Source organism: Castor canadensis, chromosome 13 (genome assembly GCF_047511655.1).
Source record: "Castor canadensis chromosome 13, mCasCan1.hap1v2, whole genome shotgun sequence".
Taxonomy (NCBI): Eukaryota; Metazoa; Chordata; class Mammalia; order Rodentia; family Castoridae; genus Castor; species Castor canadensis.
The window spans coordinates 84,436,394-84,459,483 of record NC_133398.1 but is presented as its reverse complement, the minus strand read 5'-3'; the positions used below and the strand labels follow the sequence as shown (position 1 = coordinate 84,459,483).

At 40.9% G+C, this 23,090-nt stretch overlaps 1 long non-coding RNA gene across 2 annotated transcripts in view; it reads right to left on the bottom strand.

Moving 5' to 3' along the window:
- LOC141415668 (uncharacterized) overlaps positions 1-23,090 on the bottom strand; it is a 66,887-nt gene that overhangs the window by 26,382 nt on the left and 17,415 nt on the right. For both annotated transcript variants that reach the window (XR_012440653.1, XR_012440654.1), the window contains exons 2-3: positions 6,715-6,757; positions 6,000-6,060 (exon numbers count right to left, since the gene is read on the bottom strand). This is a non-coding gene — a long non-coding RNA (uncharacterized lncRNA). The remainder of the gene's footprint in view (positions 1-5,999; positions 6,061-6,714; positions 6,758-23,090) is intronic.

Genomic DNA, 23,090 nt, shown 5'->3' with positions numbered 1-23,090 from the left:
AGGATAATTTTAACCAGCAAAAGCAGCTTGTTGGATGCAGTAATGTCACTTTAGAAAAGAGAGCCTTTACTAAGATTGCTTCTTGTAAAGAGTGGGGGAGGAATTCACTCAAGTGTAAGGAGTAGGTGATGAATTCAAATGACTTCTCAATGTTGACTAAATAGCAGAACAGAATTGATTATAGAAGAATGAAGTCCAGTGTTTTTAAATCACCAATTCCATGGACATTTGTTCTGGAAGTGTATGTTCATGTAGAGAGTAAGAAAGCAACATGAGACCCTGAACAAGACACACAGCAAATCTAAGAGATGCGTGGCAAGATTTTTGGACTTTTACCTTTCGCTCAGTATTAAAATTGGGGAGCACCATACATGCCAAATGGCAATTGGGAAAGTTGACTTGGGGATGCACAGGAAGTTATACTCTCTACCTACTCTATGTATGCTTACACATTTTTGTTACCAAAACCCTTTTAAAAATAAGATATTGCCGCCTGAGTGAAGGGGCTAAAAAGGATAGCTGACAAGGGTGGTTCAGCCTACCAAGACTATAGCTTAGCCATCCCTCTAAAAAGACATTTCAGGAAATGTCATCAACCTATCTGTGACCCTAGTTATTGTCCGGGACTCACTGCTTGGCTCCACCAAGCCCATGCAGGTGAAAGGTGGCATGGGAATTGTGCTCACTAAGGATAAGATCCTCCATGTGCTCCTCAAGCATGGATGGAAGGAGGTACATGGTGACTTTTTTAAAGAAAGGATGTCATGCCTGATGACAATACTGCAGATATTTAGTGCTGAAAGGACAGCCCAAGTACACTTCTGCCATTGTGGCATAAGTAAGCTATGCAGAGCCCTGGTCAGCCTTGAGGAAGGGCTGACAGGATCAGAGTGGGAAAGAAAGGAGCAGGCCATAATCTGGGGAGGATGGGACAATTAGCCTCTGTTTGAACAGCAAGGTCATGTTTTACCATCTTTATTTTTTTTCTTAATTTCCCACTCTATAGCATCTTTTCTTTAATCTCTGCTGTCTTTGACCCAGGGAGGAAGGTGATTACTGGCAGACATTCCTATCACTGGTGGTGGGGTGGCTTTTTCCTCTGCAAAAATATCAGAACAGGTAACCTGAAGAAATAGCTGGGGAGGGGAAACACTTCCCTTACATGATTTTCCAGCAGGCAAAACTCAGGGGCAAGGTCAAAATATGCTTATGGAACAAGCCTCACATGAGAGCTTCTTCAGCAGCACCTGCCCTATTCCTGCACTCCACTCCCAATCATCTTTAATCCCTGCCACAAACCTCCAAACCACCTGTGTGATCCTCTGGTCTCTGACAACTGCCACTCTCTTCTCAAAGTTTTACCTGTCCTTGACCCACTCCTCAGATGCAGACAACCTAAATTATCAATGTTCTCAAGGACATTAAAGGGTCGATGTGGAAGAAGGTATGGGCTGCCATACAATGTCACTAAGGCTAAGCTAGTAGACACACCTCTTCCCACTTCACCATGAAATAAGGGTTCTTTCTGAACCATGTAATGTCCATTCTTCAATAAGACATTCAGGTCACCACTCATCTTTTAGAAGCAAAAACAGGCAATCAGAGCACAACTAACTTCTCCCTGTCCATATGTAGAGGCCCTGTGTTACCCAAAAATCCATGTCCCCAACACAGTACACAAAAAAGCACACCAATTTATCACAATATTTATTAAGGGCAATCAATAGTCTTAACAAGAGGTAAATTATTTGGAAGAAACAATGTTTTATTTTTGGCAATTGTGGAGAAGGCTTTTTTGTTTAAATAATTCGAACAAGTCTCCCAAAACTGTACCTTGGGAAAAAGTAGAGGCAGCTGGAGGTGTCTGCCCAACTTCACGCTTACAGATGGGTCTTTGGGGCATGGACTCCCTGTGGGGCATGGAGTCTGGATGCCTTCCTTTGTAATGCCACACCTGTCTGGGGTGGGACTGCCCTGTATTTGACACATGGGTTGCTGACAGGATAAATTTGGCCAGAAAAAGCAGCAGCTTTACTGGACTTCACACTTGTCATTTTATTATGAGGCTTATAATTGAAGGGACGTCCCTGAGTAGGCTCTGCCTGGACCTTCAGTTCTGCCTTGTGTTCAGTTTTCTCAGACTTCCTAGAGGAAGTAAGGGGCACTTGGGGACAGGCCATGGACATGGTGTGCTTCTGCCCCAGTTTCTCTATGACTTTGTTGACTTTGTCAACATTGGTCAGGAGGTTCTGGTTTTTAGTATTCATAGAAAAGGCAGCTCTTCCTTTACCTGGGTCTCTGCCCTGCATGGATGTTGATGGGGAGCTGCCCTTTCCTAGGAAACTTCCATGACTTTTTTCTTTTGCCCCAGGGCAAAGAAACTGAAAAAACTGTTTCATTTGGTTTTTGAAGCTGTTTTCAGGAGGCTGTCGCTTCAGTGACAGGGTTGAGGAGGAATTCCTCCCAAGTGTCATCTTTGATGCCCTGTCTTCAGGCTGGCAGCTCTTCCGTCTGGTCTGGGAAATCACCAACCCTGCATCCCCTCCACCAAGCTCTCCTGTTTTGGGTGCTGGGAGGCAAGGTTTCTTTACAGCTGGAGGGACGTTCTTGTCCTGGCACTTGCGTGAGACATGTTTAGGGACCCAGGGCTCCTGCTCTGGCTGCATGCTGATCCCTTTGTTGTTTAACTGCACATGCAGCACCTGGGAAGCTACCTTGTCCCCACTGGAGACGCACTGGTCTCGAGTAATTAACGTCTTGAAAGAGGCATCTGAGGCCAGGGGCACATGAGCAGGGAGCTCCTGAGCCTGGCTCTGCTTCCTGCTCTCCAGTTTCAGTTTCAATTCCCTAATGAGCTGATCTTTAAATGCAGATTGCTCAGGGTCATGTGAAACTGATGTTCCCACTGAGGACCTTTTAGTGTTTAGGGTAGTTCCTACTTCACCTGGGTTCACGGCTATGATGGGGGAGCTCTCTGACTCATTGGTCTTTAAGATGGTATTAGCTCGTGACTGAAATTCATGGAGCTCCTTTGCTTTGAATATTTCTCTGGACTTGTTAGACTTGGGAAATTGCACTAAATTCCTTGTTGTTTTGCTCTGAAGCTTTTCTATATCATTGCTGATTCTCATTCTCTCATGCATTATCTCACATCCTGTCCCAGCTTGCTTTGTGGGACAGGTCAGCTCAGACCTGTGTCTATTGACTAGCGCAGTCTCTATCTGACTGGCTTCCTGGATGTTGTTATATGTGTGGGGTAAAAAAGTTGTGGGTGTGCCATTCTCAGTTGTGTGGGTGGTAAATTTGTTGTAAGAGGGTGACTCTTTCGGGTCCCCCTGTCCTTGCCCACTCACAGGTGAAGTGGCAGAGGGGGGACTATCTACAAATGAATTGGTTCTTCCTTCCATGACCCCATGAAAAGTGTTCCAGTAAGGAAAGGAGTTGGATGGGTCCTTTTTTACATTGAACATGTCAATGGATTCCTGAGCCCTTTGGGGAAGGCCACTAGTCATCCTCCCATGAAAAATTTTAATATGGTCTTCCAAAATCTCATGCTTGCTGGAATCAGGTGGGGAAACACCCTGGGGGGTGTTAAGGCTGCTGTCCTTGTTCTTGCCCTGGGACATTAGTTGTGTCAAATCACTCTGATTTATTTCGCTGGAGGATTTCTTAGGTAGAGGCAATGTCATCTTGGTAGAATGCCATGAATTTTGTACAACATCAGGGACCTGACCCTCATTGATTTCCTCAAATTTCTTGCTCAAATGTACTTCCAGGGCATCCTTGCTTTTTATCTGACATAGGCTCACACCAAAGGTTCCAGAAAACCCTGAGATATCACCAGTGTGACATTCTACTTCTGTCTTAGTGTCACGTCCTAGGCTGTTATCTGGAGCACCCTGTAGGTGGCTCAACAGATGATTGTTTGGACCAATCTCTAGACTATGTCCCAGTTCCTTCTCCACTCTGTTCTCTAGAGGAAGTGTCTCTGAGCCATTACAGAGCTTCTCATCGAAATTTCTGAGGTTTCTCAATGCATAATTGTTGAGATCTTTGCAGCTTTCATGCTTATAGAATGAGATCCATGAGAGTCCGTGACTGCTCTCTGACTCAGAGGTCTGAGGAATTTCTCTGTAAAGTCTCATCTTTGACAGAGACTCAAAAACCCTGTGGGGCAGGCCCCAGCGGTGTTGGATGAGCCTCTTTCGAAGATGATACTCTAGCTTTCCCCGGAGTGCACTGTCCAGGGGAAAATCTCCAGAAAGGATGGAGATTGGAACATAGGCCTTAGAGGAACGGCTGGCCAATGCAAGATCCTGGGATCTTTGGACCACAGTGGGTAAACCCCACATGCTTTCCTGCTGTTTCTGTAACACATGGTACTCCAGGTGGTGAATTTCAGGTACAGTGAGAGATTGTGCCTCACTCTGGGGGCTGTGAAAACAAACTCCACAACTCCTAGGCTGGGATAGAGAAGAAGGTGGTAGGACTGGGAGTGGGGATTGAAGCTGGGCCTGGAACTGGTTAAGAGGGACATGGGGGAAGGGAAATTGGGGCAGGGGTTCAGGCAAGGCTTGATACTGGATCTCTGGCGAGGATGAAGCTGTGAAGTGAAGAATTACTGTAGGCTCATGGGCTATAGAAGCCTTGAAGATGCTGTTGAAGCAAGTAAAGTATGAGGGACAGTCACCCGAGGCACACACAGTAGGTCTCAGGGACTCACTGTGTAGACAGGGGAGACCCCAGAAGAGCTGCATGCAGTTTTTCTGAAATTGGTCTTCAATGGTCTTCAGACATGGGGGTTGCTGTGACATGTTCAGGTCAGCTGGTTTCCCTGTGCTGCTCCCAAAGGGAAGGGAGATTGCAGAGTCCTGCTGATCAGTAACTGACTGTAAGATTTTCCCAGCAGGATTCAGTTGGTACTCTAGCTTAAACTGGTTTTGAAATGATTTTGTTTTCTTTTCCTTATCTTTTGACATTAGGAAATCAGCCCTGTTTTTAGTTTGTCTCTCCAAGAGTGTCAGGACATCAGGGCTGAGAAATGTAAGCATTCCGGACACTACAACGTAGACTGTAGTGTCTCCCAAAAAAAAGGCTTGAGGAAAATGGAGGTCGACAAGCTCTTGGTTAATATCATGTGCCAACTCAGATGTTGGCACATTCTCAGCATGAGGTTGCTGACACGAGAATTCTGACATAGAAATATTTTCACTGTCATCAACTTTGGTTGTTGTGACATTGGTGGAGAATTCAGCAGGACCGTCCATGAGAGACAAAGTGTCACTTCTTTGGAGGACGGGTCCTGTTTGCTGCATATGATGTAGTAGGGGAGGGGGAAGTGCAAGGGTCTCAGGTGGGAATGGCTCCACTGGGAATTGGGAATCCAAGGGAGAATTAGGCTCTGGTGGCAGAGAGTCACCCAGTGGTGAAGGGGAAAGTAAGTCCTACAAAGGAGTGTCCTGGTTGAGTGAGACAGTGGAAAAGGAAGGTGGACAAGGTTCAGGTGGAGGAGCTGGGACTGAATGTCCTGGAGAGATTTTTGAGCAAGCAGAGGTCAGAGCAAATGATGACTTAGCCACAGGGGCTGTGGAAGCCAAATGTGACCCAGAGTTAGCAGCAGCTGCCATGGATGTCCGAGAGAGGAGACGATTGACCTGAGCCATGGTTCTATTACACACTTTACAGAGGGGGTCTGGGCACAGCAGTTGCCGAACGTGGATGATATCATAAGGCTGGCCCGGGGGGTTGCAGAAAACAAAGTACAAAATTATAGTCAGGACCGGTATGGGGAAAGGAGGGTCTGGGGCTTAGTGGGGGTTGGGTGCTTGCCACACCCATTACATTCTCCCACACTTGTGACCTCACAAAGCACTCTATAGCCTCTCCCCAGAACCTTCCTTCACATGCCCGCTGCTTTGGCTACCCCTCCCATGACTAATGTAGGCTGTTACGGAAACACATGAAATAAGGAACCAGGAAATAATCAGAAGACTAATCACCTTTGTAGGATAGACAGTAACCTCCTCCCCTCTGCTTCTTCTCTCTGGCGTATTCTCCGACCTGGTGACAATGGGATACATATAATGAGGAAGGCATTGGTTCATACAGGATTCCCTTGATGGGAAACACTTAGGATATTAAAGTCTGAAAGTCCTAAGAATCAGTAGACAAAGCCAAGTGGTCAAGGACAGTATTAAGCAGGTTCATGGGTGTGTGACCTCACTTATAAGTATCTTCACACTGTCATGAGATATTAAGCTGAAAGTCACACCCCATAATGTAGAGTGCCCGCTTTTCAAGCATGAAGCCCTGAGTCAAACCCCAGCTCACCCAGAAAAACACCCCAGGAAGCAGAGAAATCAGTGGTTACCTCAGAAATGATTGTGAGCACCCAGGAGGAAAGCACTTTGCACAATATCAGGGACACAAGTTCTGACTCCAAAGCATCCCATAGTCCATCCTAAACATCTCCTTTGGCCACTTATTGATACACCCCTTCTCAGGTCCATCACTACCTCATGCCCATGCCTGGGAAGAATAGGGACTGAGAATTATCTGTTTTCCTGTAACCTCTCCTCTAGAGGCTCAGTTTGCTTAGGGAGAATGTGCCTCTTTCTAGCAGCTGACTTCCTTAGAGACCACGGACCTGGGCTCACAGAAAGGGACAGGAGGGGGTCAGCCTTGGAGAACTAAAGTCAAACAGAAGAATCATACCTCTAAACGCTCTTCTCCTCTTCCTCGTGATTTTTCTTTGTGGCTGAAAACAAAAGAATGAGAGAATGTGATTCATTTCTTTTCCTCCTCTGTACCTCAGACATTCATCATTTTAGAATCATGAGTCTTCATTTTAATAGAACTTTGTTCCTTCCTTTTATTACCATTTAAAGGTGATATCAAGCATTTTCAAGTTTTCCTTTAAGAGGGTTTTGTCTGTGAGAGCCACATTTTGAGGCCCTCAGAGATCAACACTAATCTTCTGACCACCCCCACATAAAGGAAGGCTGGTTGAACAGACACCTTACATGGGGATGGAACTCAGGAACAATTATTCCCATTCATAAAAAGCTAATCTCTCTAGACAAACCAATTAGGACCACGGGATCACTGTTTAGAATTTTAACCTAGAACTCTCCAGCACAACCAGAGTGTTTGTGGACTTCCTTTGAAAACCTTAGTACTCCATAACCTCCCTCCCCACATCAGGCCTCAAGCCTGAGAACAGAATGCTTTGTCTTCTCAGACTTCCCATGTCAGATGGCTCTCTGAGTCAGCCAAACTCATTCAATAATGTGAGAATGAACGTCAAAAATGCCAACAAAGAATCTCGCCTTCTTGGGGTTCACCCATCCTTCTTTCCCTTTGCGATGTCTTGATTATTCAGCAATCTTGTTATATACCACAAGCCCAAAAACAGCAACCCCAAGGCACCCAGAAAAGTGTACTTGGGGTCAGTTTCTAAGACACTTATGACAAAATTGTCCATGTCTCAATGTCGCTATTCAGAAAAGAGATACTCTCCATACTCTGAATCGCACTGCTGCCTGAGGCAACTGAGTTCTGACAGGGCATGGGCTTGGCTATATACCCAGGCTTGCATCACAAAGCTTGAGAGAGTCATAAAGATCTATGAGGTCAGGGGAGCAAGGAGTGCCCATAGCCCCTCTCGTACCAACTAGCCCAAACCAATTAGGACCACTGGACCACTGTTTAGAATTTTAACCTAGAACCCTCCAGCACAACCAGAGTGTTTGTGGACTTCCTTTGAAAACCTTAGTCCTCCATAACCTCCCTCCCCACATCAGGCCTCAAGCCTGATGAGCAGAATGCTTTGTCTTCTTCTCAGACTTCCCATGTCAGATGGCTCTCTGAGTCAGCCAAACTCTTTCAAGAATGTGAGAATGAACGTCAAAAATGTCCACAAAGAATCTCTCCTTGTTGGGGTTCACCCATCCTTCCTTACCTTTGGGTTCTCTTGATTATTCAGCAATCTTGTTATATACCACAAGCCCAAAAACAGCAACCCCAAGGCACCCAGAAAGGTGTACTTGGGGTCAGTTTCTAAGGCACTTATGACAAAATTGTCCATGTCTCAATGTCGCTATTCAGAAAAGAGATACTCTCCATACTCTGAATCGCACTGCTGCCTGAGGCAACTGAGTTCTGACAGGGCATGGGCTTGGCTATATACCCAGGCTTGCATCACAAAGCTTGAGAGAGTCATAAAGATCTCTGAGGTCAGGGGAACAAGGCGTGCCCATAGCCCCTCACCTACCCACTAGCCCAAACCAATTAGGACCACTGAATCACTGTTTAGAATTTTAACCTAGAACCCTCCAGCACAACCAGAGTGTTTGTGGACTTCCTTTGAAAACCTTAGTCCTCCATAACCTCCCTCCCCACATCAGGCCTCAAGCCTGAGAGCAGAATGCTTTGTCTTCTTCTCAGACTTCCCATGTCAGATGGCTCTCTGAGTCAGCCAAACTCATTCAATAATGTGAGAATGAACGTCAAAAATGCCAACAAAGAATCTCGCCTTCTTGGGGTTCACCCATCCTTCTTTCCCTTTGCGATGTCTTGATTATTCAGCAATCTTGTTATATACCACAAGCCCAAAAACAGCAACCCCAAGGCACCCAGAAAGGTGTACTTGGGGTCAGTTTCTAAGGCACTTATGACAAAATTGTCCATTTCTCAATGTCGCTATTCAGAAAAGAGATACTCTCCATACTCTGAATCGCACTGCTGCCTGAGGCAACTGAGTTCTGACAGAGCATGGGCTTGGCTATATACCCAGGCTTGCATCACAAAGCTTGAGAGAGTCATAAAGATCTATGAGGTCAGGGGAACAAGGCGTTCCTATAGCCCCACCCCTACCCAGTAGCCCTCCTGAACCCTCTCCATAGCCTTGCTGCTCTACTTTCTAAAGAAGGCTTTAGATAAGCTCCCTGCTTCCCCACGGGGAAATCTGTGTTATACTTGGGTAATAATGTTACTTTAGGATTAATTCATCCAGAAAAGTTCAAACTTATATTCATAAACTAACCACCAAGCTTCTCAACTTAGAGAAGATGGTTGTCATTGGAAAATACCTAGTCATGGTTATCCTCTCTTCTCCTCTCGTTGGGACCTCTACTATATATTTTACTGCTTTTCACCATCAGTTCTTGCTTTATTAATGTTCTAACCTGATTTGTTTCTTCTCACCTCCAAGCAATAAAGTCAAAAATGATCCTACCACCTGATCCTTCAGTGCTTCTTAGCCTCCTAGACCAGGCTATTGTACAATTTTATTCTGGTATTCAATTAGATTTTGCCAAATCCCAACTGACTGCTCCAAAGTCCTCTGCCAGAATAACAAATACATAGGGTGGGACATCTCCACAACCCTGCCCAGCTTGAAGAAGTTACTAGAAGATGAGAACTCCACCTCTCTAAAACCACAATTAGTTTTATTATTCTGGCAAGGGGGAATATGGAGGAGGCCTCCATTTTATGGACATACGGCAGACAAAGGAATACAAGGAACAGATGGAATGTGGAGGGTGGACTGGGCCCAGATAGAATACAGAAAAAGCCAAGCTTGCAGATATGTTCCTGTGTGGGGAAAATTCAAGGTATGGTCCAAGGAAGAGACAAATCAATCAGTAAGGTCCACAAATGGAGCAGACTATCAAAAGCAGCTTAACCCAAGAATTTCAAACTAACTCTGGTCTGTGTCTCAATGCTCTATGCTCCTTTGTGAGTCACCCACCATAGTTTCCCCTTGCAATGGCATCCTAATAAATCTTTGCTTTCTCCTACTCTCTGTCTCAGTAAATTCTTTTACAACCTGAAGCTTCCCAAATTCATGAGAAGATTGACTCAAATGATTAACAAGAGTAATTCTTCATTCAACATTCACCAAAAAATGAGTATAAACTAAAGAGATATAAAATTAAAACAAAGTGGTCTTGGGGATATGTTGATAGCACATATTTTTCTTCAGCTATTTTAAGTTTAAACCATACAAAGACTTGCAATTGGTGTACATACACACACACACACACACACACACACACTTACAAATCCAACATTTTCTTTTTTTCAGTACTGGGGCTTGAACTCAGGGCCTTCACCTTGAGCCACTCCACCAGCCCTATTTTTGTGAAGGACTTTTCAAGAGAGGGTCTCGTGAAACTACTTGCCCAGGCTGGGTTTGAACTGCAATCTTCCTGATCGCTGCCTCCTGAATAGCTAGGATTACAGGCATGGACCACCAGCGCCCAGCATATCCAGCATTTTCAAATTCATGAATCAATTGATTCCATCTTTTATTTCAACATTTCATTTATTACTTTACCTTGCTTCTACCTACCTAAAGTACAGTTTTGTCCCACACAGCAATTTCAAAACATGTATGCCCTTCTCTCAAACCAGAGGTAGGTTACAGTGTGGTAAGTGGGGATCCCCTGCATCCTTGGTGGCAGGGTGGGACCTAGGAGTGTCACAGCTTGAGCAGCAGCATCTAATTACTCATCAGAAGTGTACCTGTGATCTTTTCCTAAGTGTCATGTCATGAAAAAACATTGAGAAGATCTGCTGAAAATGATCACCCTGCAAATGTCTAAAAATTAACACTATTCAGGTGCCACCAGTAAGTTTGAAATAATCTCTAAATCCCACACCCCAACCCTGTTCATACACTTTGTCTTCTAAACTTTTATTGTCATATGAGCTGTCCTTTCTCTGCCTTCTAATTTTCTGTAACTTTCCTAAGCCCCAAAACCTTTCATTTGTTGTTGTGGTCCAGAAATCTTACTTGATTTCCTGTGGTGGGGCAAGAAGGGCGCCAAGCCAGGCAGACTCCTGTCAATGAGTCAGGAGCAGGTTCCCTGCCTAGAGGATAAATGTCTTCCTTTCTTTGATACGCTCTTTGATATGCGTATCAGCCAATTTTTATTTAATAAATACTTACTGCTAGATCCCAAGAGACTTAGATGTCTGCAACTCCAGGCTCTCCCTTGAGCACATGGTGATGCTGCAGAGAGAAACCCCACACTGGTCAATGTGATACACATGCAGAGGGGAATCCATCACCTCAAATCATTGGTTAATTGCCAAGAAACCTGTGAAAAAGTTCAGACTGCTAGAACAGGGCATGCTCCTTACCAAGGTTTCCCTGCCTATAGCCACAGTTTTCTCATATGAATTAGTAGCCCATTAGCTTGTCAATAACAGCTGTTTTATTTTCTTGTGGTGCTGGGGACTGACCCCACATCCTCCTTGCACATTCTAGGCAAGTGCTCTACCACTGAGTTACATCCTTGGCCCTTAGCTGTTCTCTTTTAAGATGGCATCATTGGCTTAGATATCCTGACATACACATAGGTGCCTAGAGTTAAAACCTGTAAGAAGTGTCAATAAAAAGACTTTCCCCAAAATGTTGGTAAGATTCTTTTCAGGACCAATAGAAGTTCCTTCAAAACTTAAAGGAATAAGAGACTAAAGGCTACAGATTTCTTTTTTTCTTTTTGGTACCACCAACCATAAACTCCACTGATACTGAGTGATAGAGCTTCATAGCACTTATTATTCCCACACTAACATCAGCTATACATATTGCATTTGTCCTACTTTTGAAGCACTTCAGTCAATCTTTATAATCACCCTGTGTGGTAAGCAGAGCAAATATTATTATGCCTCTTTTCTCAGTGAATAAAACCAAAGCTCAGAGAGAGTAAGTGATTTTTCTAGATTACACAGGAAGTAGCAGAGCCCTGACTAGTAAGTCCCCTAGATAATCAAACCATCTATTTTAAATAATGTTAAGTAATTTCTTAAAATAAATATGCCCTAGTCTCTGTTCATGTGTCAACTCCAGACATTGTATGCAAAGGGAATCTTACAATAGGTGTCTTGTCACTTAGTATGATGTTTTCAATATCTGTCCATGCTATAACCAGTATCAATGTTTTATTAGTTTTCATGGCTATGTAATAGTCTATTGTATGTAATAGTCTATTGTATGGATATACCACATTTTTTTATGTATTGATCAGTTGATGAATATTTGGACTGTTTCTACTTATTGACTATTACAAATAGTGCCATGAATCTTGATATGTTTTGTGTGGACATTTGTTTTTATTTCTTATTCATTTTTGCAATAATGACAAGACATTTCTCTCTGAGAGTTTTGTAATACAACTGTGTTGGAATCACTATGAAATGAGAATTCGTGGATTTAAATGCACTTTGTGTAAAATATTAAGTGCACTATTTTCCCCTCACAATTAACCCTTGCATCAGTACTACAGATAGATGGATAGATTAGATAGATAGGTGATAGATAGATACGCTAATACAATGCTTATGATTTTTTTTTTTTTACAAAATTCCATTAAAATTCTGTGAAATTTTTGAAGATCTGACTAAATTCTGATGTCAGGAAGAAAAACTAGATATGATTGTCTAAAATAATTCTAAATGAAAAATGTGAGTAACAACATGGAACTAGCCAAACTATTTAAACATATTAAAACTATGATAATTAAAATAATATAATACTAAAAGAACAAACTTATATGGATATAGGACACAATTAGGTTGCACAGATATTAACTGTATTACATATGAGAATTTGCTAGAAAGGTGGCATCCCACAAAAGAAGAATTATTCACTAATGTGTACAGAAATAACTGAGTAAAATTTTAATAGAAATAAAATTGAGACCCACTCCTTACAGAACCATTAAAGAGTAAAAGATCTTTTACAACATCCTTTCCAAATGCCCACTCAAACAGAATATTAGATCTATGAATTAAAAAACAAGAGTAAGTTCCTAAGTGTAAAATCCTTTAAAGAAATCACATTCAAAAGATAAGCACTTAGAAAACATATTCTGAATGTCCACTTGTTTAAAAAATGTGACATACAAAATTTTTTTTTTCATTTTTCTTTTATTATTCATATGTGCATACAAGGCTTGGTTCATTTCTCCCCCCTGCCCCCACCCACTCCCTTACCACCCACTCCGCCCCCTCCCGCTCCCCCCCTCAATACCCAGCAGAAACTATTTTGCCCTTATCTCTAATTTTGTTGTAGAGAGAGTATAAGCAATAATAGGAAGGAACAAGGGGTTTTGCTGGTTGAGATAAGGATAGCTATACAGGGCATTGACTCACATTGATTTCCTGTGCATGGGTGTTACCTTCTAGGTTAATTCTTTTTGATCTAACCTTTTCTCTAGTTCCTGGTCCCCTTTTCCTATTGGCCTCAGTTGCTTTAAGGTATCTGCTTTAGTTTCTCTGCGTTAAGGGCAACAAATGCTAGCTAGTTTTTTAGGTGTCTTACCTATCCTCACACCTCCCTTGTGTGCTCTCGCTTTTATCATGTGCTCATAGTCCAATCCCCTTGTTGTGTTTGCCCTTGATCTAATGTCCACATATGAGGGAGAACATACGATTTTTGGTCTTTTGAGCCAGGCTAACCTCACTCAGAATGATGTTCTCCAATTCCATCCATTTACCAGCGAATGATAACATTTCGTTCTTCTTCATGGCTGCATAAAATTCCATTGTGTATAGATACCACATTTTCTTAATCCATTCGTCAGTGGTGGGACATCTTGGCTGTTTCCATAACTTGGCTATTGTGAATAGTGCCGCAATAAACATGGATGTGCAGGTGCCTCTGGAGTAACAGTCTTTTGGGTATATCCCCAAGAGTGGTATTGCTGGATCAAATGGTAGATCGATGTCCATCTTTTTGAGTAGCCTCCAAATTTTTTTCCAGAGTGGTTGTACTAGTCTACATTCCCACCAACAGTGTAAAAGGGTTCCTTTTTCCCCGCATCCTCGCCAACACCTGTTGTTGGTGGTGTTGCTGATGATGGCTATTCTAACAGGGGTGAGGTGGAATCTTAGTGTGGTTTTAATTTGCATTTCCTTTATTGCTAGAGATGGTGAGCATTTTTTCATGTGTTTTCTGGCCATTTGAATTTCTTCTTTTGAGAAAGTTCTGTTTAGTTCACATGCCCATTTCTTTATTGGTTCATTAGTTTTGGGAGAATTTAGTTTTTTAAGTTCCCTGTATATTCTGGTTATCAGTCCTTTGTCTGATGTATAATTGGCAAATATTTTCTCCCACTCTGTGGGTGTTCTCTTCAGTTTAGAGACCATTTCTTTTGATGAACAGAAGCTTTTTAGTTTTATGAGGTCCCATTTATCTATGCTATCTCTTAGTTGCTGTGCTGCTGGGGTTTCATTGAGAAAGTTTTTACCTATACCTACTAACTCCAGAGTATTTCCTACTCTTACTTGTATCAACTTAAGAGTTTGGGGTCTGATATTAAGATCCTTGATCCATTTTGAGTTAATCTTGGTATAGGGTGATATACATGGATCTAGTTTCAGTTTTTTGCAGACTGCTAACCAGTTTTCCCAACAGTTTTTGTTGAAGAGGCTGCTATTTCTCCATCGTATATTTTTAGCTCCTTTGTCAAAGATAAGTTGCTCATAGTTGTGTGGCTTCATATCTGGATCCTCTATTCTGTTCTGGTCTTCATGTCTGTTTTTGTGCCAGTACCATGCTGTTTTTATTGTTATTGCTTTGTAATATAGTTTGAAGTCAGGTATTGTGATACCTCCTGCATTGTTCTTTTGACTGAGTATTGCCTTGGCTATTCGTGGCCTCTTGTGTTTCCATATAAATTTCACAGTAGATTTTTCAATCTCTTTAATGAATGTCATTGGAATTTTGATGGGAATTGCATTAAACATGTAGATTACTTTGGGGAGTATAGACATTTTTACTATGTTGATTCTACCAATCCATGAGCATGGGAGATCTCTCCACTTTCTATAGTCTTCCTCAATCTCTTTCTTCAGAAGTGTATAGTTTTCCTTGTAGAGGTCTTTCACATCTTTTGTTAGGTTTACACCTAGGTATTTGATTTTTTTTGAGGCTATTGTAAATGGAATTGTTTTCATACATTCTTTTTCCGTTTGCTCATTGTTAGTGTATAGAAATGCTAATGATTTTTCTATGTTGATTTTATATCCTGCTACTTTGCTATAGCTATTGATGATGTCTAGAAGCTTCTGAGTAGAGTTTTTTGGGTCTTTAAGGTATAGGATCATGTCGTCTGCAAATAGGGATATTTTGACAGTTTCTTTACCTATTTGTATTCCTTTTATTCCTTCTTCTTGCCTAATTGCTCTGGCTAGGAATTCCAGTACTATGTTGAATAGGAGTGGAGATAGTGGGCATCCTTGTCTGGTTCCTGATTTTAGAGGGAACGGTTTTAATTTTTCTCCGTTAAGTATAATGCTGGCTGTAGGTTTGTCATATATAGCTTTTATAATGTTGAGGAACTTTCCTTCTATTCCTAGTTTTCTTAGAGCTTTTATCATGAAATGATGTTGGATCTTATCAAAGGCTTTTTCTGTGTCTATTGAGATGATCAAGTGGTTTTTGTCTTTGCTTCTGTTAATGTGGTTTATTACGTTTATTGATTTTCGGACATACAAAATTTTTTTAAAAGAGGAAGGTCCAATGGAACAATTGTACTCACAATAGATGGTGAAAATTTTGTATTAAATGCATTATTATATTCCTATATCAAGACAGAAGATTTTAACACTCATTATTTATTGATTTTTTTACTATTCATGCTTATTTTAGTCAGCACAATTAATCTTTCTAAACATATTTCCATCAGGACATTTTCTGTTACAGGAGTACAGTGGCTTTCTGTCATTTTCATTCTATTTCTCTGATTTCAATCATTTCAGTGTAACTTTTAGTAAACAATTATATCCATATGTAATTTTCTTTTTACTTTTTTTTTATTCATATGTGCATACAATGTTTGGGTCATTTCTCCCCCCTCCCCCCACTCCATCCTTTACCCCCCTGCCCCCTCCCTCTCCTCCTCACACTCTCACTACCAGGCAGAAACTATTCTGCCCTTATTTCTAATTTTGTTGTAGAGAGAGTATAAGCAATAATAGGAAGGAACAAGGGTTTTTGCTAGTTGAGATAAGGATAGCTATACAGGGAGTTGACTCACATCGATTTTCTGTGCATGTGTGTTACCTTCTAAGTTAATTCTTCTTGATCTAACCTTTTCTCTAGTTCCTGGTCCCCTTCTCCTATTGGCCTCAGTTGTTTTAAAGCATCTGCTTTAGTTTCTCTGAGTTGAGGGCAACAAATGTTATCTGGTTTTTTAGGTGTCTTACCTATCCTCACACCTCCCTTGTGTGTTCGTACTTTTACCATGTGCTCAAAGACCAATCCCCTTGTTGTGTTTGCCCATGATCTAATGTCCACATATGAGAGAGAACATATGATGTTTGGTCTTTTGGGCCAGGCTAACCTCACTCAGAATGATGTTCTCCAATTCTAGCTGTTTACCAGCGAATGATAACCTTTCGTTCTTTTTCATGGCTGCATAAAATTCCATTGTGTATAGATATCACATTTTCTTGATCCATCCGTCAGTAGTGGGGCATTTTGGCTGTTTCCATAACTTGGCAATTGTGAACAGTGCTGCAATAAACATGTGTGTGCAGGTGCCTCTGGAGTAACCTGTGTCACATTCATTTGGGTATATCCCCAAGAGTGGTATTGCTGAATCATCCATATGCAATTTTCATTTGATACTTCTCTAATAATTTTCTTTGAATCACATCTGTTTTACTTTAAAAATTTTACCCTTGCTCTAGGCAGTAATTCTAATAAACTCCAAAGTTTTGTGTAAATGAAATTAAAGTTACATAATAAGAATTTTAAAGCACCAATCTGTCTGCCCCTGAAAAACCGTCTATGCTGACTGTGGTTAATTTTTTTTTCTTTTTAAAAAAATTATTTTATTAGCATATAATAATTGTACAGGGATACATTGTGATATTTATATATGTGCTTACAGTATATTTAAGTTAGATTTATCACCTCCATCATTCTCCTCCTTCTCTCTTCCCCCCACTTCTTAGAACAATTTCAACAGGTTTTATTCTTCTATTTTCATGCATGAATACAAAATACATGTGATAGTTAATTTTATGTGTCAATTTGGCTGCATTATGGTGCCCAGTTGCTTGGTCAAACACCAATCAGCCTAGATATTGTTAGGAGGGTCATTTTTAGATGTGATTACCAGGTTAGTCACTAGTCCACCCTTCATCCTATGGAGGGGCCTCCTCTGATCAACTGTAGATTTTGAACTTGCCAGCTTCCATGATCACCTGAGCTACTTCCTTAAATGCCATGGCCTGGATGTCAAAGCCTTCCTTCATTTGGCTCCTCCTCCTATTTCCAGTTCATTCCTGTGACTTTCCAAGTTCACCTTGCTTCACTTAGTCTGCTCCCTTTTCCTCTGACTGTGCTCTGCAGTCTGCTGAGAATGCCTTGGTTTGTTGTCCTCTCGAGTTCCTACCTTCATGATCCCAATCACTTGCCAGGAGCAGAGAAGGAAGAAATAATAGGCAGAACAAGGTTCTTAGGAAGAAATACGTGGTCTGCTTTGGAAGAATCACCTCATGCGCTGATTCTCACTACCTGGAGGCGGCCACCTGGGACACTTTAAGAAGGATTCTGAGGATTGGGCTGAAGGAATGCAGGGATCTATCAGTGATGTCTGACAGCAGAGGGATGGTAAAAGTCATAGTGGTGATGAACTTGTACATATTTGTCAGCTCTGGACTGGAGATTCAGGAAATTAGCCATGATTATTTCTTTCTGAGCCCCTTCCAATGCCTACTCAAACAAGGTATGTATGAATATACATGCATATATATATACATATATATATATATTCATATGAATTTTTTAAAAAACAAATTTACGTTCTGGTCACTTTCTAAATTTTCTTATGTAAGGAAAGTCAGTCAGTAGCATTCAGACAGGGGTAGAAATAGTACAGAGAACATGCTATGTGTGCTTTCCAAACATCTAACTTTCATGCAACACCCAATTGTGAAACAGAATTTGCTGCTGTGATGCATGAGTGGGGTGTTGGAGCATCCCCAACTGGCTGGCTTAGTCCAGTTTATCCCTGCTTGACCACATTGTCCAGCTTCTGAGACTGGACATTCTTATAAATCCTTTTGTGAAATCCCTGGGTATGAAATTTCACTTGGAGCAACAGAAGTTGCACAAAACAGCCACAGAAAGTGCTGAAAAATATGGCTAGGAAATCTCCCATCAAAACCTGTTTACCAAAAAGCCTGAGGGGCAGATTTGGCCTATGATTTGCTGAGCCTTCATTGAGACTCTGTTAGAAAAATCATAGTACCTGAGATGAGCATCTCTCAGAGGAAGAGGCAATGCATGGGCTGCTAGATCAGTCTTTGGTTGGGGTGGTAGTCTGAAAAATCAGATTCTTATTCCCAGGTGATGATTTTTTTAATTTATTAAAATTCCAAATAAGAGCTATGATATCTCTTGTGAATACATCTGGTAATAAAGCCATTTTCTTTTCTAATATAATGGTCTTAGTCATTTGAAATAATTTTCAATACAAAGTTTGCCATAGTCATCAATTCACTCAATGAGGCACATTTGAAAATGATACTGTAGCAATGCAGAGGGCAAAGTGGAGAAAAACACAGAGAAATAAGAAAGTCTCATTAAATTCAAATCATCATAGAATATTCTAGAAAAAACACTCTCACCCCCCAAACCTCAATATAGGCCCTTCTTCTCATTCATTTTCCCTCAACAAAGCAGTGAGACAAATAAAGAACTCTAGAAATTATGATGAAAGTTTAAAAATCACTACTTTACCTTTTATTCTTGCTTTGGCTTAGTTTTTGGTGCAGGGGATTGAACTCAGGGCCTTGCATGTGCAAAGCATATACTCTACCATTGACCAACACCCCAGCACAGAAAGCTCTATTTTAATTATTAGCTATGCTTATGTTCAAATGAAATTCTGGCCTTAGAAAGAGAACTTGTTTCTGACATTGACTGGAGAAGTCCACTGACACTCACAGGCTTCAGGTAGACCACGTTACAAGCTCAGCTTATGGGACAAAGATAGCTTACCTGCCAACATTCACCTTATTTTCCTTGTAGTATTTTTGAATTCCATGGTGTCCTAGTGGTTAGGGAGAAAAGTACTCTCTGGTTGACACTAAACCAAAATCCAGACAGATTCATTGAGAGTCAGAGATACTGTCACTGCCAAAATGGTGAGACTGCAGAGGCAGAACTGAAGACCTGACCACTTGACAAACTCACTTCATCATAGATGCCTCCACTCTGACCCCATTATGTAGATTTTCTAATATTTGGAGCCCATCCAAGTACCCCAAATGTGTCATTTGACAAACTCAACATATCTCTTATCCTCCAAAACATATTTAAATTTTTTAAGAAGGACTTTTAGAGACCAATGACTTCTTTAAGGACCTAGTCCTGACTCTGTAATAGTAAACCTTCCAACATAATGAATGATAAAAACAACTTTATAAAACAAAGGAATCAGGCTCTTCTGAAACTAACCCTGGCAATCAGCTTCCCAAACACTCAAGAATGAATCTTTTCCATTTGGATACTAGTGAATAGCCAGCTGTCCATTCACCACATACAGTTATCACAATTTTAACACAAATTATGAATCATTAAAAGTTCTTCAAAGGATTTGGCTGACTCAGTTTCTGTCTCAATGTGTTTACATAAGGTCCCACTTTCAATAATCCAAAATAAGGGTTGGTGGAGTAGCTAAGTGGTACAGCACCAAGCATAGAGCCCTTAGTTCAAACCCCAGTACCACCCAAAAAGAGAACCAAAAATAAAACAAGCAGCACACATTTTTTTGGTCACCCACTCTATTTATTGTCTAGTGCTAGATACTATGAACACTAATAACTATAACATGCTTCCTGTCCTGGAGAAACTTGCAACTCTACACAAGATAAATAATAGTGAAAATTATTATTTGGCCAGTATAGGTCTCCACAAAAATGTGATGGTACACCCACCAAAATCAGCATTTCACTGGTTTCCCACTGCATTTAGGTCAAAGACAAATCTTCCTAAAAGGACCTTTAAGAATCTGGCTGTTCTGGGACACAGTTTTAACTCCAACCATAAGTCCTCTTATTCTCTCTGATCCAAATACACATCTTGTCTTTCAGGCTCTTGTCTATCTAGCTCTCACCTCAGGATCTTTGAACAAACTTTTCCCTTGGTCTTTTGTCTATTGGTTGGTTGTTTTTTTGGTGGAATGAGGTTTGAACTCAGGGCCTTATGCTTGCTAGGCGGGTGCTCTACTACTTGAGCCAAGCCTCCAGTCTTTTTTGTATTAGGTTATTTTTCAGATAGAGTTTTGCTTTATGCCCTGGACCAAACTTGGATCACAGTACTCTTACCTACCATCACCCACACATCTGGGATGACAGGCACATGTCATCATATATGACTTGTTTGGTTGAGATGGGGGTCTCACTAACTTTTTGCCCAGACTGACCTCAAATCACAATCATTCTGATATTCACCTTCCAAATAACTAGGGTTACAGGTGTGAGACACTGAACCCAGATTCTCCCCTTAGTCTTGAAGGCTTTTCATTCCCTACTTCCCCTAGATAATCCTTTTTCATCAGCAGCACTCAGTTCAGTTGTCACCAGCCCCCACATGCTTTCATTGCCCCATCTGCCTACCATTCTTGACACTTCACACTTTATTCATTATATGATTATCTTGTGAATATTTCTCTCCACTTACATGCTTAGTATGTAAGGGCCCAATAAATTTTTGTCTAAGTAAATAGCTCAATGAATTAATGAATACCTAGGGTTATATAAATAAATTCATATATTTTTATTTGGTAATAATCGTTTAATAAAGTTATTAAATGTCTAAATGTTTTTTTAAATTCCTACTACATACTAATGCTAGGCGCATAAATATATAGAGTGAAAACATCCCTATGCATGCTACCTCCAGAGGCAGACAAGTTAGCAAATAATTATAACATTACATGCAATCTAGCTCTGAGAAATCTGAAATGCAAAAAGATGAAGCAAGGATTAACAATGCCTGGTGGAATTAAAGATGACTTCTAAGGAAATGACGTGAACTCTTGAGGAAGAAAAGGAAATGCAATGAGTAAACTAGTGAGAAAAGGAATTCCGTGGAGAAAGTAGAATGTGCAAACAATAAAAAAAAGATTTGAGGAGGTTGGTAGAGGATGGAATAGCAGAGTGTTTGGTCCCACTGTGGCTTAGGGTATGTGGAATAGTGATGACTTGAAACAGGATGGAAATTGTAGGCTCAAGTGAAATGTTGAGGATGTGATGAAACTTACATAAGAACAAGATGCCAAACTGGGCCTGAATGCAATTTATGGATATAAAACAGAGGTTCAGAAAATGAGAAGAGAGAGAAATGCCTTCCAGGCAATGCTGGAGGTTACTCAGGCATCAGGGACTCCCAGTGTCTAATCACCTTCTCCAAATTATACTTACAGTTTTTCTCTCATATCCCTAATGATAATAATCACACAGCTGTTGAAATACATATTTCGGAGACAAAGTTTAACCCATTCAACTCAAAGAAGAAGCTTGGATCTGTATGTTTCACCAATACTCCAGGGAATTCTTGTATTATCGATCTTATGAAGCTTGAGTATTTTCAAAGGGAACTCCCATTCCAATTTCAGGTAAAACTTGTCAACCCTTTCCTAGCACCATCCACTCACCTGTCAGGGACAGTGGGTTTTTGTGCTGCCCAAGAAAAATTTATATAATGACCTTTATTTCTAATATAACAATAAAATATGAGAGGGCTAGCCCGGTCAAAGTATAAGTGTATTCAGCAGATCATTCAGAGAAGTGTGCACAGTACTGGAGGGAAATCCCAGCTAATTACAGTGAGCAAGTAGGGAAACTAGATTCGCTGTAGAGAAGGAAGAAAGCCCATGCACTTTTTCCATTACCACAGTGACTGGCTATATGAGTGATTTCTTAGGTCTCCAAACTCATTTGCTTCTCCCAGGTTTGACTATCAATTAAAGCATCAGTTGAGGTCTTGAGAGTTGTGTGTCTGGCTACACAACAATTGAAATTCTTTCAGCACTTAGTTGCTGGGTTTTTCCTGATAGACCATGAAGAAAGGATAAAAGCTACATAACAGCCCCATCTGAGTCCATCACATCCCCTATACTAGAAAAAAGAAAAAGAAAACAAACAAACAATAATAACCCTTTCTGTGCTATTAAGGTATCAGAGTCTGAGATGGCCATACTGTAACATTTGAAGAGCAACCCTTCATTTCGCCCACGTGCTTTTCCTGTGACCAGCTGGCTGGGTCAGCACGTCACCATCTGTGACTGCAGATATAAATGGATATGTGGGTAGTGCAAACTCGAACCATTTCTATGGAAGCTTTTACCCTTCCTGGGAATCCAGCTGGGGACTGCCTCCACCTGCAGAACTCATGAAAAGCAATGTAGTGGAATTGTGAGTTGCTGGTATAATTTCCTTCATGATTTGTGGTACATAAGTTCACATCTTGTATCTCAGTTTCCTCACCTAGGATTCATTACAAATAAAATCTTTAAACTTGTTTCTTATAATATATAAAAAGAAAAAATGTTTATAAGAGCTTTCTTCATGGTATATCAAAGTTACTTTGTTGCCATCAAACCATATTGAAATAGAATCCTATTGTTCCAGTAGGCAAATAGGTTTTTTTGCCTCATTTTAAAATAGATTAATTCCAGCTAAATTGACAATAGGCACCATATTTGAGGCAGCGGCAAATTGCTGAAAAGGGAAGTTCTATAAAAAGTAGAATACTTGAGAAGTAAATATTACCAAGTCTACATTTTATCTTTCTTTCCTAATGACATTGGAGTGTCAGATCAGATGTTCTTAAGAAAATACGACTTGTTTTCCAAAATGTACTGATTTGGCAAGCCACATTTTGGGGAAGAAAAGCAATAAAAATAAAGAGCAGAAATTAAGTCATTGATGGATATTACTGAACTGCATATGAATTTCTAAAAACACCAGAATATGTAGGCCACTGACATGTATTTAAGTAAAGATCCAGGAAAGGCTAAACACTGCTTTCCAAGTAGCCATGTACATTTGCTGGTGTT